Raw genomic sequence first — 17,564 nt, forward strand, 5'->3', positions numbered from 1 at the left:
GCCTGGATAGCTTGACACCAGTGGTGTGGAGAGCCTGGACTCACGTCTGAGCATACCCAGCCCACTCGGGGTCAAAATTGCAAAAAACACAGTTGATGGACAGAATGTAGAACAATGTCATACATTCACCCCAGTACAAGGATCTGGGCCTAAATCCATAGTTTTTTTGCACTCCACACCACCCTGGGTTAGACACTGGCTATATGCAAATCAGCTCTGACCCTGTGCCTCATGGGGACAGTCCAGTCCGAACTACCAAGCCATGTCTTTCCCAGACCGGAATCAAGCATCCAAGGACCGGTTTCTGGTTATCAGCCTTCATCAGCCTGGATAGCTTGACTCCAGTGGTGTGGAGAGCCTGGGACTCACGTCTGAGCATACCCAGCCCACTCGGGGTGAAAATTGCAAAAAACACAGTTGATGGACAGAATGTAGAACAATGTCATACATTCACCCCAGTACAAGGATCTGGGCCTAAATCCATCGTTTTTTTGCACTCCACACCACCCTGGGATGGACACTGGCTATATGCAAATCAGCTCTGACCCTGTGCCTCATGGGAACAGTCCAGTCCGAACTACCAAGCCATGTCTTTCCCAGACCGGAATCAAGCATCCAAGGACCGGTTTCTGGCAATCAGCCTTCATCAGCCTGGATAGCTTGACTCCAGTGGTGTGGAGAGCCTGGGACTCACGTCTGAGCATACCCAGCCCACTCGGGGTGAAAATTGCAAAAAACACAGTTGATGGACAGAATGTAGAACAATGTCATACATTCACCCTAGTACAAGGATCTGGGCCTAAATCCATCGTTTTTATGCACTCCACACCACCCTGGGTTAGACACTGGCTATATGCAAATCAGCTCTGACCCTGTGCCTCATGGGAACTGTCCAGTCCGAACTACCAAGCCATGTCTTTCCCAGACCGGAATCAAGCATCCAAGGACCCGTTTCTGGCTATCAGCCTTCATCAGCCGGGATAGCTTGACTCCAGTGGTATGGAGAGCCTGGGACTCACGTCTGAGCATACCCAGCCCACTCGGGGTGAAAATTGCAAAAAACACAGTTGATGGACAGAATGTAGAACAATGTCATACATTCACCCCAGTACAAGGATCTGGGCCTAAATCCATCATTTTTTTGCACTCCACACCACCCTGGGTAAGACACTGGCTATATGCAAATCAGCTCTGACCCTGTGCCTCATGGGTACAGTCCAGTCCGAACTACCAAGCCATGTCTTTCCCAGACCGGAATCAAGCATCCAAAGACCGGTTTCTGGCTATCAGCCTTCATCAGCCTGGATAGCTTGACACCAGTGGTGTGGAGAGCCTGGACTCACGTCTGAGCATACCCAGCCCACTCGGGGTGAAAATTGCAAAAAACACAGTTGATGGACAGAATGTAGAACAATGTCATACATTCACCCCAGTACAAGGATCTGGGCCTAAATCCATCGTTTTTTTGCACTCCACACCACCCTGGGTTAGACACTGGCTATATGCAAATCAGCTCTGATCCGGTGCCTCATGGGAACAGTCCAGTCCGAACTACCAAGCCATGTCTTTCCCAGACCGGAATCAAGCATCCAAGGACCGGTTCCTGGCTATCAGCCTTCATCAGCCTGGATAGCTTGACTCCAGTGGTGTGGAGAGCCTGGGACTCACGTCTGAGCATACCCAGCCCACTCAGGGTGAAAATTGCAAAAAACACAGTTGATGGACAGAATGTAGAACAATGTCATACATTCACCCCAGTACAAGGATCTGGGCCTAAATCCATCATTTTTTTGCACTCCACACCACCCTGGGTTAGACACTGGCTATATGCAAATCAGCTCTGACCCTGTGCCTCATGGGAACAGTCCAGTCCGAACTACCAAGCCATGTCTTTCCCAGACCGGAATCAAGCATCCAAGGACCGGTTTCTGGCTATCAGCCTGGATAGCTTGACTCCAGTGGTGTGGAGAGCCTGGGACTCACGTCTGAGCATACCCAGTCCACTCGGGGTGAAAATTGCAAAAAACACGGTTGATGGACAGAATGTAGAACAATGTCATACATTCACCCCAGTACAAGGATCTGGGCCTAAATCCATCGTTTTTTTGCACTCCACACCACCCTGGGTTAGACACTGGCTATATGCAAATCAGCTCTGACCCTGTGCCTCATGGGAACAGTCCAGTCCGAACTACCAAGCCATGTCTTTCCCAGACCGGAATCAAGCATCCAAGGACCGGTTTCTGGCTATCAGCCTTCATCAGCCTGGATAGCTTGACTCCAGTGGTGTGGAGAGCCTGGGACTCACGTCTGAGCATACCCAGCCCACTCGGGGTGAAAATTGCAAAAAACACCGTTGATGGACAGAATGTAGAACAATGTCATACATTCACCCCAGTACAAGGATCTGGGCCTAAATCCATCGTTTTTTTGCACTCCACACCACCCTGGGTTAGACACTGGCTATATGCAAATCTGCTCTGACCCTTTGCCTCATGGGAACAGTCCAGTCCGAACTACCAAGCCATGTCTTTCCCAGACCGGAATCAAGCATCCAAGGACCGGTTTCTGGCTATCAGCCTTCATCAGCCTGGATAGCTTGACTCCAGCGGTGTGGAGAGCCTGGGACTCACGTCTGAACATACCCAGCCCACTCGGGTGAAAATTGCAAAAAATACAGTTGATGGACAGAATGTAGAACAATGTCATACATTCACCCCAGTACAAGGATCTGGGCCTAAATCCATCATTATTTGCACTCCACACCACCCTGCGTTAGACACTGGCTATATGCAAATCAGCTCTGACCCTGTGCCTCATGGGAACAGTCCAGTCCGAACTACCAAGCCATGTCTTTCCCAGACCGGAATCAAGCATCCAAGGACCGGTTTCTGGCTATCAGCCTTCATCAGCCTGGATAGCTTGACTCCAGTGGTGTGGAGAGCCTGGGACTCACGTCTGAGCATACCCAGCCCACTCGGGGTGAAAATTGCAAAAAACACAGTTGATGGACAGAATGTAGAACAATGTCATACATTCACCCCAGTACAAGGATCTGGGCCTAAATCCATCGTTTATTTGCACTCCACACCACCCTAGGTTAGACACTGGCTATATGCAAATCAGCTCTGACCCTGTGCCTCATGGGAAAAGTCCAGTCCGAACTACCAAGTCATGTCTTTCCCAGACCGGAATCAAGCATCCAAGGACCGGTTTCTGTCTATCAGCCTTCATCAGCCTGGATAGCTTGACTCCAGTGGTGTGGAGAGCCTGGGACTCACGTCTGAGCATACCCAGCCCACTCGGGGTGAAAATTGCAAAAAACACAGTTGATGGACAGAATGTAGAACAATGTCATACATTCACCCCAGTACAAGGATCTGGGCCTAAATCCATTGTTTTTTTGCACTCCACACCACCCTGGGTTAGACACTGGCTATATGCAAATCAGCTCTGACCCTGTGCCTCATGGGAACAGTCCAGTCCGAACTACCAAGCCATGTCTTTCCCAGACCGGAATCAAGCATCCAAGGACCGGTTTCTGGTTATCAGCCTTCATCAGCCTGGATAGCTTGACTCCAGTGGTGTGGAGAGCCTGGGACTCACGTCTGAGCATACCCAGCCCACTCGGGGTGAAAATTGCAAAAAACACAGTTGATGGACAGAATGTAGAACAATGTCATACATTCACCCCAGTACAAGGATCTGGGCCTAAATCCATCGTTTTTTTGCACTCCACACCACCCTGGGATGGACACTGGCTATATGCAAATCAGCTCTGACCCTGTGCCTCATGGGAACAGTCCAGTCCGAACTACCAAGCCATGTCTTTCCCAGACCGGAATCAAGCATCCAAGGACCGGTTTCTGGCTATCAGCCTTCATCAGCCTGGATAGCTTGACTCCAGTGGTGTGGAGAGCCTGGGACTCACGTCTGAACATACCCAGCCCACTCGGGTGAAAATTGCAAAAAACACAGTTGATGGACAGAATGTAGAACAATGTCATACATTCACCCCAGTACAAGGATCTGGGCCTAAATCCATCATTTTTTGCACTCCACACCACCCTGGGTTAGACACTGGCTATATGCAAATCAGCTCTGACCCTGTGCCTCATGGGAACTGTCCAGTCCGAACTACCAAGCCATGTCTTTCCCAGACCGGAATCAAGCATCCAAGGACCGGTTTCTGGCTATCAGCCTTCATCAGCCTGGATAGCTTGACTCCAGTGGTGTGGAGAGCCTGGGACTCACGTCTGAGCATACCCAGCCCACTCGGGGTGAAAATTGCAAAAAACACAGTTGATGGACAGAATGTAGAACAATGTCATACATTCACCCCAGTACAAGGATCTGGGCCTAAATCCATCGTTTATTTGCACTCCACACCACCCTGGGTTAGACACTGGCTATATGCAAATCAGCTCTGACCCTGTGCCTCATGGGAAAAGTCCAGTCCGAACTACCAAGCCATGTCTTTCCCAGACCGGAATCAAGCATCCAAGGACCGGTTTCTGGCTATCAGCCTTCATCAGCCTGGATAGCTTGACACCAGTGGTGTGGAGAGCCTGGACTCACGTCTGAGCATACCCAGCCCACTCGGGGTCAAAATTGCAAAAAACACAGTTGATGGACAGAATGTAGAACAATGTCATACATTCACCCCAGTACAAGGATCTGGGCCTAAATCCATAGTTTTTTTGCACTCCACACCACCCTGGGTTAGACACTGGCTATATGCAAATCAGCTCTGACCCTGTGCCTCATGGGGACAGTCCAGTCCGAACTACCAAGCCATGTCTTTCCCAGACCGGAATCAAGCATCCAAGGACCAGTTTCTGGTTATCAGCCTTCATCAGCCTGGATAGCTTGACTCCAGTGGTGTGGAGAGCCTGGGACTCACGTCTGAGCATACCCAGCCCACTCGGGGTGAAAATTGCAAAAAACACAGTTGATGGACAGAATGTAGAACAATGTCATACATTCACCCCAGTACAAGGATCTGGGCCTAAATCCATCGTTTTTTTGCACTCCACACCACCCTGGGATGGACACTGGCTATATGCAAATCAGCTCTGACCCTGTGCCTCATGGGAACAGTCCAGTCCGAACTACCAAGCCATGTCTTTCCCAGACCGGAATCAAGCATCCAAGGACCGGTTTCTGGCAATTAGCCTTCATCAGCCTGGATAGCTTGACTCCAGTGGTGTGGAGAGCCTGGGACTCACGTCTGAGCATACCCAGCCCACTCGGGGTGAAAATTGCAAAAAACACAGTTGATGGACAGAATGTAGAACAATGTCATACATTCACCCTAGTACAAGGATCTGGGCCTAAATCCATCGTTTTTATGCACTCCACACCACCCTGGGTTAGACACTGGCTATATGCAAATCAGCTCTGACCCTGTGCCTCATGGGAACTGTCCAGTCCGAACTACCAAGCCATGTCTTTCCCAGACCGGAATCAAGCATCCAAGGACCGGTTTCTGGCTATCAGCCTTCATCAGCCGGGATAGCTTGACTCCAGTGGTATGGAGAGCCTGGGACTCACGTCTGAGCATACCCAGCCCACTCGGGGTGAAAATTGCAAAAAACACAGTTGATGGACAGAATGTAGAACAATGTCATACATTCACCCCAGTACAAGGATCTGGGCCTAAATCCATCATTTTTTTGCACTCCACACCACCCTGGGTAAGACACTGGCTATATGCAAATCAGCTCTGACCCTGTGCCTCATGGGTACAGTCCAGTCCGAACTACCAAGCCATGTCTTTCCCAGACCGGAATCAAGCATCCAAAGACCGGTTTCTGGCTATCAGCCTTCATCAGCCTGGATAGCTTGACACCAGTGGTGTGGAGAGCCTGGACTCACGTCTGAGCATACCCAGCCCACTCGGGGTGAAAATTGCAAAAAACACAGTTGATGGACAGAATGTAGAACAATGTCATACATTCACCCCAGTACAAGGATCTGGGCCTAAATCCATCGTTTTTTTGCACTCCACACCACCCTGGGTTAGACACTGGCTATATGCAAATCAGCTCTGATCCGGTGCCTCATGGGAACAGTCCAGTCCGAACTACCAAGCCATGTCTTTCCCAGACCGGAATCAAGCATCCAAGGACCGGTTCCTGGCTATCAGCCTTCATCAGCCTGGATAGCTTGACTCCAGTGGTGTGGAGAGCCTGGGACTCACGTCTGAGCATACCCAGCCCACTCAGGGTGAAAATTGCAAAAAACACAGTTGATGGACAGAATGTAGAACAATGTCATACATTCACCCCAGTACAAGGATCTGGGCCTAAATCCATCATTTTTTTGCACTCCACACCACCCTGGGTTAGACACTGGCTATATGCAAATCAGCTCTGACCCTGTGCCTCATGGGAACAGTCCAGTCCGAACTACCAAGCCATGTCTTTCCCAGACCGTAATCAAGCATCCAAGGACCGGTTTCTGGCTATCAGCCTTCATCAGCCTGGATAGCTTGACTCCAGTGGTGTGGAGAGCCTGGGACTCACGTCTGAGCATACCCAGTCCACTCGGGGTGAAAATTGCAAAAAACACGGTTGATGGACAGAATGTAGAACAATGTCATACATTCACCCCAGTACAAGGATCTGGGCCTAAATCCATCGTTTTTTTGCACTCCACACCACCCTGGGTTAGACACTGGCTATATGCAAATCAGCTCTGACCCTGTGCCTCATGGGAACAGTCCAGTCCGAACTACCAAGCCATGTCTTTCCCAGACCGGAATCAAGCATCCAAGGACCGGTTTCTGGCTATCAGCCCTCATCAGCCTGGTAGCTTGACTCCAGTGGTGTGGAGAGCCTGGGACTCACGTCTGAGCATAACCAGCCCACTCTGGGTGAAAATTGTAAAAAACTCAGTTGATGGACAGAATGTAGAACAATGTCATACATTCACCCCAGTACAAGGATCTGGGCCTAAATCCATCGTTTTTTTCCACTCCACACCACCCTGGGTTAGACACTGGCTATATGCAAATCAGCTCTGACCCTGTGCCTCATGGGAACAGTCCAGTCCGAACTACCAAGCCATGTCTTTCCCAGACCGGAATCAAGCATCCAAGGACCGGTTTCTGGCTATCAGCCTTCATCAGCCTGGATAGCTTGACTCCAGTGGTGTGGTTAGCCTGGGACTCACGTCTGAGCATACCCAGCCCACTCGGGGTGAAAATTGCAAAAAACACCGTTGATGGACAGAATGTAGAACAATGTCATACATTCACCCCAGTACAAGGATCTGGGCCTACATCCATCGTTTTTTTGCACTCCACACCACCCTGGGTTAGACACTGGCTATATGCAAATCAGCTCTGACCCTGTGCCTCATGGGAACAGTCCAGTCCAGTCCGAACTACCAAGCCATGTCTTTCCCAGACCGGAATCAAGCATCCAAAGACCGGTTTCTGGCTATCAGCCTTCATCAGCCTGGATAGCTTGACTCCAGTGGTGTGGAGAGCCTGGACTCACGTCTGAGCATACCCAGCCCACTCGGGGTGAAAATTGCAAAAAAACACAGTCTTTGGATGCTTGATTCCGGTCTGGGAAAGACATGGCTTGGTAGTTCGGACTGGACTGTTCCCATGAGGCACAGGGTCAGAGCTGATTTGCATATAGCCAGTGTCTAACCCAGGGTGGTGTGGGGTGCAAAAAAACGATGGATTTAGGCCCAGATCCTTGTACTGGGGTGAATGTATGACATTGTTCTACATTCTGTCCATCAACTGTGTTTTTTGCAATTTTCACCCCGAGCGGGCTGGGTATGCTCAGACGTGAGTCCCAGGCTCTCCACACCACTGGAGTCAAGCTATCCAGGCTGATGAAGGCTGATAGCCAGAAACCGGTCCTTGGATGCTTGATTCCGGTCTGGGAAAGACATGGCTTGTTAGTTCGGACTGGACTGTTCCCATGAGGCACAGGGTCAGAGCTGATTTGCATATAGCCAGTGTCTAACCCAGGGTGGTGTGGAGTGCAAAAAAACGATGGATTTAGGCCCAGATCCTTGTACTGGGGTGAATGTATGACATTGTTCTACATTCTGTCCATCAACTGTGTTTTTTGCAATTTTCACCCCGAGTGGGCTGGGTATGCTCAGACGTGAGTCCCAGGCTCTCCACACCACTGGAGTAAAGCTATCCAGGCTGATGAAGGCTGATAGCAAGAAACCGGTCCTTGGATGCTTGATTCCGGTCTGGGAAAGACATGGCTTGGTAGTTCGGACTGGACTGTTCCCATGAGGCGCAGGGTCAGAGCTGATTTGCATATAGCCAGTGTCTAACCCAGGGTGGTGTGGAGTGCAAAAAACCGATGGATTGAGGCCCAGATCCTTGTACTGGGGTGAATGTATGACATTGTTCTATATTCTGTCCATCAACTGTGTTTTTTGCAATTTTCACCCCGAGTGGGCTGTGTATGCTCAGGCGTGAGTCCCAGGCTCTCCACACCACTGGAGTCAAGCTATCCAGGCTGATGAAGGCTGATAGCCAGAAACCGGTCCTTGGATGCTTGATTCCGGTCTGGGAAAGACATGGCTTGGTAGTTCGGACTGGACTGTTCCCATGAGGCACAGGGTCAGAGCTGATTTGCATATAGCCAGTGTCTAACCCAGGGTGGTGTGGAGTGCAAAAAACGATGGATTTAGGCCCAGATCCTTGTACTGGGGTGAATGTATGACATTGTTCTACATTCTGTCCATCAACTGTGTTTTTTGGTGTTTTTTTAAGACATCTTTTATTGTTTGTAGTCAGTAAATAGCAATACAACAAAAGAACCAAAGCACCTAAAGCCAACCTCAAACATTTGACACGGAGTAATAGGTTAGCTCAGTGCAAACCCCATGGAAATACGCATGTGTAGTGCAGGGCCAGACTGGGAACTGAAAGGAGCCCTGGCAAATTTTTCCAGACCAGCCCCCATCCTGCCTGTGGCGAGCGAGCGATCCCGACGGCTACTAGGGAGGTTTGGGGGGGTTGTCCCCCCAAGAAAATTTTGGAAAAAGACAGACCAAAATGGTGAATTTTAAAGCACATTTTTCATTACATATTCAATTGTATCAACTTTCAAAGCACAGTAAATAGTAGATGATGACCTTAAAGAGCACCAGGTTACCCACCAAGTCATATGTACCCATAGACCTTCTTTCAGAGAGCACCAAAAATAGACACAAGTAGTGAATCAGAGAGAACAAAGTAAAAGTGAGACCAGCCTCCACATGGTGTGTAGCGAGCAAGCGCAGTGAGCAACCACTACTAGGGGATGTTTGGGGGGTTGCACCCCCAAGAAAATTTGAGACAGGCCAAAAAAACCCATTTCTCAACACATTTTTCATTACATATTAGATTGTATTAACTTTTAAAGCATAGTAAAGGATTACCTTATGGAGCACCAGGATACCCAGTCATAAATCACAGATATTCCTACAGAGAACACTAAAAAATGAAATGTCGAGCACGAAACATGAATTTAAATATAACCAATTTATTCTTCATATAAAATAGCATAATGAGCAAAGGTTCATAGTAAAAAGTGTACCAGACAATGTGTACTTCAACCCTTATGGTACCAACACTTTTGCAAAGAGCTGCTACTCTTTAGTGTGACCGGAAGTAACACTTCTAAAGAGGACTGATTTCCTCTCTTGGTGCAGCACGTCACTGCCAAGGTGTAATAACTGTGATAGGTCAGTGACTGCACTTCTGAGGGGAATGCAGCAATATGGGACAGTGAGCACCGACTTTATTTATTTTAAACATTTGCTAACCCGTTTGCAGCAAAGCTGTGTTTGGGCTGAGGCATTTTTTGTTTGCTTTTTATACAGAATGACTGATCTTTGTAGCGATCTGGTGCAACTGCAAGATTTGGGTGCCCCTTGGGGTGAGTTGTTTTGCCATAAGGGTGCATTCACTGAATAGTTCTTGAAAAGGGAAGTGTCTGAATTTCTCAGTTCATTGATGAAAAAAAGGCCCATAATAATAATAATTAAAAAAAAACTTAACAGAAGACCAGTTAGTATTCCCCTGAGTGAGGCAATGTACGTTTTGCCAATTAGTTTTGCTGTGTATGTATTTTCTAATGAGTTCTGGAAAAGGCCCGAGTGATGCTTTAGCCGAAATATAGCGAAGGCTCTCCGCCTCCTCCTACCCCCTGCTCACCACATGCCCTTGAGGTCCTCCTGGATTCCAGGTTGATGCATGTAGCATGTTTCGACCTCTGAGGGGTGGTGATGGCTCATGGCTGGCTAAGTTACATGGAGGATCAGGGTCCGGGATAGCTGCTCCCTGAGTCATCAATCAGAGCCTGTCTGGCCTAGAGCCTGAGGCCAGCCACCACCTCGCTCCGGCCCTGCTCACAACAAACAAAACCACTACGCTGCGGAACCGACCGGGTTCTAACGTGGCTCAGTGAAGAAGAGAAGCGTGGCTCAGTGGTTAGAGGCGGCAGACCCGGAAGCTGAGATCGACCGTGGACCAGGGTTCGATTCCCCGCCTCGGCGGGTCTCGGGCTCAAAATTCCACGGACTCAACAATTCTCGCTCTGGTGCCTACTCAACTCACAGGGTCACACTCTGCGACTCTGGGCAATAGCTTGCTTAATCTCCACTATGGCCCCTCGCGGCGGGATGCCTGGCTTTCACCTTGTGGACACCCTGCCGGGGTTTCTCACAGGGGAATACCAGGACGGGTTCCCTAAGCAAGCGCCGGGACGCTTACGGGCAGCTGTGCGCTTTACAAGTCCAACACATTTACATTTACATTTACCCTGCTGCCCCTTGCCCCTTTATGCCCCTTTGTTCCTTTTTGCTTTCAATTAATTTCTCTGGCCTGGTCCCGACACCCCCATACAGTGCCACCCAGTGGTCGAAGTGGGGGAAAAAAAGTAGGGGAACTGTGGCGGAGAATCAGAGGGCGGGAATAACCCGTGGATTGGGTCAGTGGGTGGTGGCAGAAAGAGCAAAATATCCCAATTTTTAGTATTTGTTTCCCATTTCACTAACCGGTTACGACTTATTATGTTATTTAATTTAAACCAATGGATACACATGTTTATTTAAGGTTTAACATTAGTTATTGAAATTAAAATACATTCACAAAGTGGGATACGTTTCCAATCATAGAATGTCCCAAATATCCATAAAAGTGGAATCGCAAGCCTTTGGTCTCCCAGCCATGGACTTTCAGTCATCAGAACTTCTCCTCCAATTTTTACAAGAGCAGTTCAAACATGAATGGCAAAATATCCTAGTTTGCAAATGTTTTCCACATAATTAAGGCTCTGTCGTATTTGCCACATAATACATCATCTGCTGCATAATCGGACGATTTTAACTAATAAATTGTTTATACGTCAAACATAGCAAAAGTTACTAAGAAATGTGACTTGTGCTGCTGTGAAGAGGAGGGCCCCATGAAAAGATTGACTGGTCACCTTTCCCACTGCTGCAGTTGTATGTTCCACTGGTACTAATAAGTAAAAATCTTTGCAGAGGCTGTTAGCATGTGTAAACATGTCAAAATAATAAAGTATCAGAAATTTTACAGCCCCACTTATACCCGTGTAGGATGTCAGAGCGCTTTACACCACACATATTACACAGAGGCAATCAATCATACATGTGTAAATCACTGTATAGGAAATGTTACATAAGAAAAAGTACTACAAGGTGTAGGAATCACATGACAACCATACTGGTAAACAGCATAGCTTAATAGTGATTGGTCTGGAGGAACACAAACTCAGAATTAAAAACGTAATATCATGGTTGGGGGTTCTCTTTAATAATCAGAATTGATTTCTACCCAAATGAACCCTTTTTTGTAACATTAGGATAATCAAAAACTGGGGAAAAAAAATAACACTTTAATTTATACCTTGCAGTTTGCATGCAGCTCTTACATTACTGTTAATAGCTCACTGTTCTATGTTAGAATCTTAACTTATTAACTGCAAGTAACAATAGGGCCTCTCTGGCAAAAGCAGGTACCCACTGACCTATTTACATTATGCAAAAAACAACAATTGATGAACAGAATGCAGAACAATGTCAAGCATTCACCCCAGTACAGAGATCTGGGCCTAAATCCATAGTTTTTTTGCTCACCAAGCCATTCCAGTTTGAACCCAGCCATATGCAAATCAGTCTTGACCAGGTGCCCAATGGGAACAGTCCAGCCCGAACTGCCAGGCCAGGTCCTCCCTGAACTGGAAACAAGCATCCCAGGACCAGTTTCATTTGTTGCAGTAACGCTATTTACGTTATGTGCACTTTGTGATCTGTATGGTACATGTTCTTAGCAGCAGGCACATTAACCCTCTTTCCATGAGTCAAAACGTCCACTAGACTAAACACCTTCTGTCTCTACTAAGAACATGAATCACTGGAGTTATCATGACATTTTTATTGTTGCCAAAAAGTGTTGGAGGCCAGGAAGGAGGCAGTAAGTGCTTTTAAAACCATATTATACTTGCAAACACGACACTCTCACCTGAAGTCAGCGCCAGCCGCGGTCTGGGCAGGTAAGAACGGTGGGTGGTGGGGCCGGATAAAGGGGGATTATGAGGGACAATACAGAGAGAAAATTAATTATTTATTTAATTTCCCCTCTGCATCATCCCTCGAAATCCCCCATACCCGGCCCGTCTGCCCCACTGCTGTTACCTGCACGGACCGCGACTGGTCAGTGCCTGGTGCGGTCGCACTGCTCTAGAGCCACCCTGCTCAAGGGTCCTGTGACCTCAGTGACAGAGTCACTGTCACTCTATGGTGTGCTGCTTCATAGGCCTGCCTGCAAGACTGAAGGTGAACCTCAGAATGAATTGTGGCGGACAGGCCTTCTAGGTTGACCCACACTTGCCACTGTTAAGGTCCACCTGCTGGTGCTAAGACACCAGGGCTTCTAAGGTCTTGTTGGGCCTTCTAAGGTCCAACATGGGAATCTGCTCCCTCAGGAGAGTGGTCTGGTGGACTGGTCATGAAGGCAGAACCTGGTTCTCCAGTTCCAAATTCAGCAGCTCTGACCATAGTGCCCCCTCCTCTACCCCACTGAACACCATACTGCCCCACTGAGAGAAACTTGCTCTGCACTGACCCGCTATAAATATCTGGATGTGACTCAATTCAAATCACGCACTAGACAAGAACAATATGCTGCCTAAAAAAAAAAAATTAACAACATTCTAGAAAAAGCAAACACTCATAGGGAATACAAGATTAAGTAAAGCATGTGAAATGTAAGCAGGAAACAACATGGTTACCTTTTTCTTTTTACACTCATTATTCAGAAATTAGTGAGGGCTTTTGCCTGAAAAGTTAAGGCCATGACTACAGGGAGTAGAAGGGACCCGTTTCAATGCCCATTGCTTATATCCTTACAAAACATAAGCAGTATGGTTTGAAAAGACCATGTTTGTGAACACAAAGCCGCTGTACATATTTTGTTTTCCAATTCACCCTTCAAGCAGATATTTCAGTACCTACAGAAATAGTGCACTTTCCCACCCAGGATAAGCAATGTTGAGAGATGAGAAAACAAAAGTAGCGCTTCACTGGCATACACTGTAAAGTGGCGCTAATGGGTTTAGGTGTGAATAAATCAATCTGGCCACCTTGCAACCATCCTGTCTTGCTTTAGTTTGTTAGTTGGTTAGTTATTTTTCATATTCTGAATGTTTTATTTCTCTCCACCCCGAGGGTGCGCACACAGAAATTGAAAAATGTCAGGAAAAGAGATGTTTCCAGCAAACGTGTTTTTCTTTTTTGGATCCATTTTACAGAGAAGCAAAATAAACGAAAGGAGAAAAGAGAAGGTAATGCCTGGCTGTTCTTAATGTAATGACTGTCTCAGACTCACGCAGGGGTCGGTTCCACACGGCCAAAATGGCCCCAGCAACAGAACCGGCCCCCCTGTCACAAAACCATCCCCACCCCCTCCAGCCTACCGGGGAAGTGCCCGGTGCCCGGGCTTACCAGTTCGTCCCTGGTGTAGTGTCCCAGCACTCTCCTCTCATGGCACCGCAGGTGCCGCAAACCCGGAGGCGGAAAAACCTCCACCTCTTCCTCAGAAGAAGTATCTGGCAACCCTACCCGTCCCACAAACTTATTCAGCAGCACCCCCATACCTGCAGGTCCTCCTCCAGCTTCTCATCATGTCTATACTTCTTGAGGCTTATGTCTTCTGCAACCGCCCACTCATTGACATTCTTCACCCATACGTCCACAATAGGCCCAGCCTGACCCATCCAGGGAATAGCAATTCACTTCTTGGCTAATAACAGCAAGTGCAGGAATTTAAATTAATTTTTTTTGCCCTTATGCCTTTTAACATCCCCCAATAGACAAACACTCGGGTCCCTCACAATGGAAGCCACAAATACAGTGGCCACTCGCAAAACAACAGATGCTCAACATGAATTTACCAGGGGACAATACCACCCGAGGTGTAGGAACAAAGCCATTTGAGCTTGACACCAGTGGCAACCACTAGGCCTACTGGGATCTATTTTGTGAAGCTGCACTGGTGTGACATACTTGTGATGCAAGAAATTGAAACTAACCAATTTAAATTGTGCATTTCAGGAAACAGTATGGACCAAGGCACAGGACCTACAGCATTGAACATCCTCCAAGGGAAGCCCTTCTGCCTCCTCCCACGCAGACCTAGCAGGAAATAGGATTCTGGGTCGCTCAGCCATCATGGCTCTGTATAATTGCGAGACTAACTTGCGGGCCCCACCGCAGCTTCAACAGCCCTCAAAACAGAAGTGACGAGGACAGACCAGCGAGGAACATGGTTCATAATTCCATTGTTATGGTAGCCATACTGACATGTGTTATAAATTGCCCTTTTTCCAGTCCAAACCCCTCCTGTGCTGTCTCAAAAGTAATAAAATCCTAGTTGGGTACAAGTCTCCAAGGGTTTTGCAGTTGCCCCCACCACAGCAGTAACATTTGCTGACTCAGCAAGTGTATGGAAGGCCGGTAGGTCCTAGAAAACAAACTCCCAAGCTAAAGGGGCTCTAACCAGCACTACCTTGACAGCTCACTCCCTACAGGGACGCTGTGTACCTAATCAGGTAAGATACCGGCACCAAAAAACACATATTGTCTCTGTGTAATATGCACACACTGCATAGCCATTCAATATCTTTACAGTCGCGTGTTCTCAATTCTAATTTTCATAGCAGAGCTCTATCCTTATTCGCCTGTTGTATTTACTACAGGACATAAAGTTCGAACTAGAATTAATATTTTCATATCTGGACGGCCAAGTCAAAATATACCGATCGTCAACTTATCAACATGTAAATAGCAACACAAGCAACACACACAATATGACAAGTGGTATAGTTGGTTTGGTGAGCATGTTCTCATGTGATGTCACAATGTCAAATGCAAACTTTTCGCCATACCAGGATAGTACACACAACAAGCTTTCGTGGTCACTTTGTTGTGTGTACTATCTAGCTTTTTATGTTGGGCTGAGCCAGCACACTAGCGCTGCTCTGGCGATCTGTTGTAGATAGAGTACGGAGGAGTAGCCCTGCCCAGATTTTTCATTGGCTTGTGTCTTTGTCCTTCATAAATGCTGGCAGCTGATTCATTAATAGGCTCTTTAGTCCCGCCTTAGTTCGGCTATGTCGTCATTTGTATCCTCTCATGGTTACTGTCCCCTTTAATTGGTTGTTACAAGGAACATGTACTTTTTTTTTCTTTGTTGAGCTTCTCCTACATTAGGTACGTGCTTCGCATACATTCAGTGCGCCATGCTCTGTTCATTTTCGAAGCAGGGACAATGGCAGCCGTTTGTTTGCAATGTCATGGCATTGCAAATATTTATTTGTTTAAACATCTTTAGTGCAGAAAGGAAAGGAACGTGAAGGCAGGCGTAGGAGGCTCTGAGCGAGGTGTTCCTTCTCTCCACTCCTCAGAGTGCCCGCAAGCCACACCATTGCGACATGGTGTCATTTGTGGGGCGTTACATCACTTCAAGGGTAGGAAGGGTGTGCGGAGAGGACATAGCATAGTCTTCGGGCTCAGCTTCCCAAATGGCAGAATAAAGCTTGACACAGAGCTTTAGGTAGGGATCTTAGGTGTGGAAATAAAAACCTCTCTGAAATGAGAGCTGTTATGGGAGCCGGTGGGTGCCCCGTCACACAGCCCAGCCCGTCCCTGAGCACAGGAGCCCCCGCTTCTATTGCATGTAGACTTCTGCCCCTGCTCGCGTTTCAGGATTTTTTTTTAATGCCCTTGGTATATCAAAATTAAAAGTCACCTGTGCCACCCCCACCCCACACCACACACCGCACACTTTCAACCCACCCACACACTCAGAATGCTACATTTTCATTTTCTGCCAGAAGTGATTTATATCATCTTGGGAGTTCTCAGAAGTTGACAACATTTTTGGTGTTGGTTGGCTTCATTGTGGTGCTGAAATTTGTTTTACAGAAGGATCTTCAATGTCATTTCTATTGCGAATATAGAGAAAAACATCAACAGAGATGTAAGCGTTTTTATTTAATAAATAAATAAATGGGCATAATAGTTTTTATTTGAACATACATAAATAAATAATCTCCGCTCCATGAGATATGATAGGAGTGTGTTGGCTTTTTCTCGCAGGGCACTTTGCTCAGATTGTTACCACATGTCTCGACATTCGATGGACAGTTCCTACTCTTTTGGGAGAAAGTGATCATTCTTCATCATTCCTGTCAATTACGTTTGATTCTTTTTAAAAAAAGAATGTGTTGCATGTCCCTTAACCTTAAGCTGAAATTTCCATTACATCAGCAAAATATTTTTGTGTGTTCTGTCTTTGGCATCTCACTTATATTTCTTGCGTGCCCCAAATGACCCACGTACTTAGACTGTAAGCCCTATTTACTAAATTGAGTTTCTCTTACTGCAAGCCGGACATGGGCTGCTTCTGCTGAAACCGCGTTTTGTTTTCGTAAGCAGCACGGCCGCCCCTGTAACATGGACGCCTACTTTTAATCCCTTTAACCCGGCATTACCTCATGTCTGTTTCAACCCCCCAAGTAAAGAAATGATTCACGATTTAATTGATGGGAATTCCAGGTAACATATAATCCTGTGCTAATAGGCTGAAGCTCACAACAGCACATCTGTGTTACATGTCATCTGTACTAAAGCCACCTGACTGGTTGTTTTCAAAAGCCTGTTTTATTAACACCACCAATACCACCACCAATACCACCACTACCAATACCATCACTACCCCCAGTACCACCACCACCAATACCACCCATACCACCACCACCAATACCAGTACCACCACCACCAATACCACCACCAGTACCACCACCATCAATACCACCACCTCCACCAATACCACCACCACCACCAATACCACCACCAACACCAATACCACCACAATAACACAACCACCACCTCCACCATTACCAATATCACATCCAATACCACCACCACCACCAATACCACCACCACCACCAATACCACCTCCACCAATACCAACCCCACCACCAATACCACCACCCCCAATACCAATT

The sequence above is a fragment of the Lissotriton helveticus genome, chromosome 1_1, assembly GCF_964261635.1.
Source record: "Lissotriton helveticus chromosome 1_1, aLisHel1.1, whole genome shotgun sequence".
Lineage (NCBI taxonomy): Eukaryota > Metazoa > Chordata > Amphibia > Caudata > Salamandridae > Lissotriton > Lissotriton helveticus.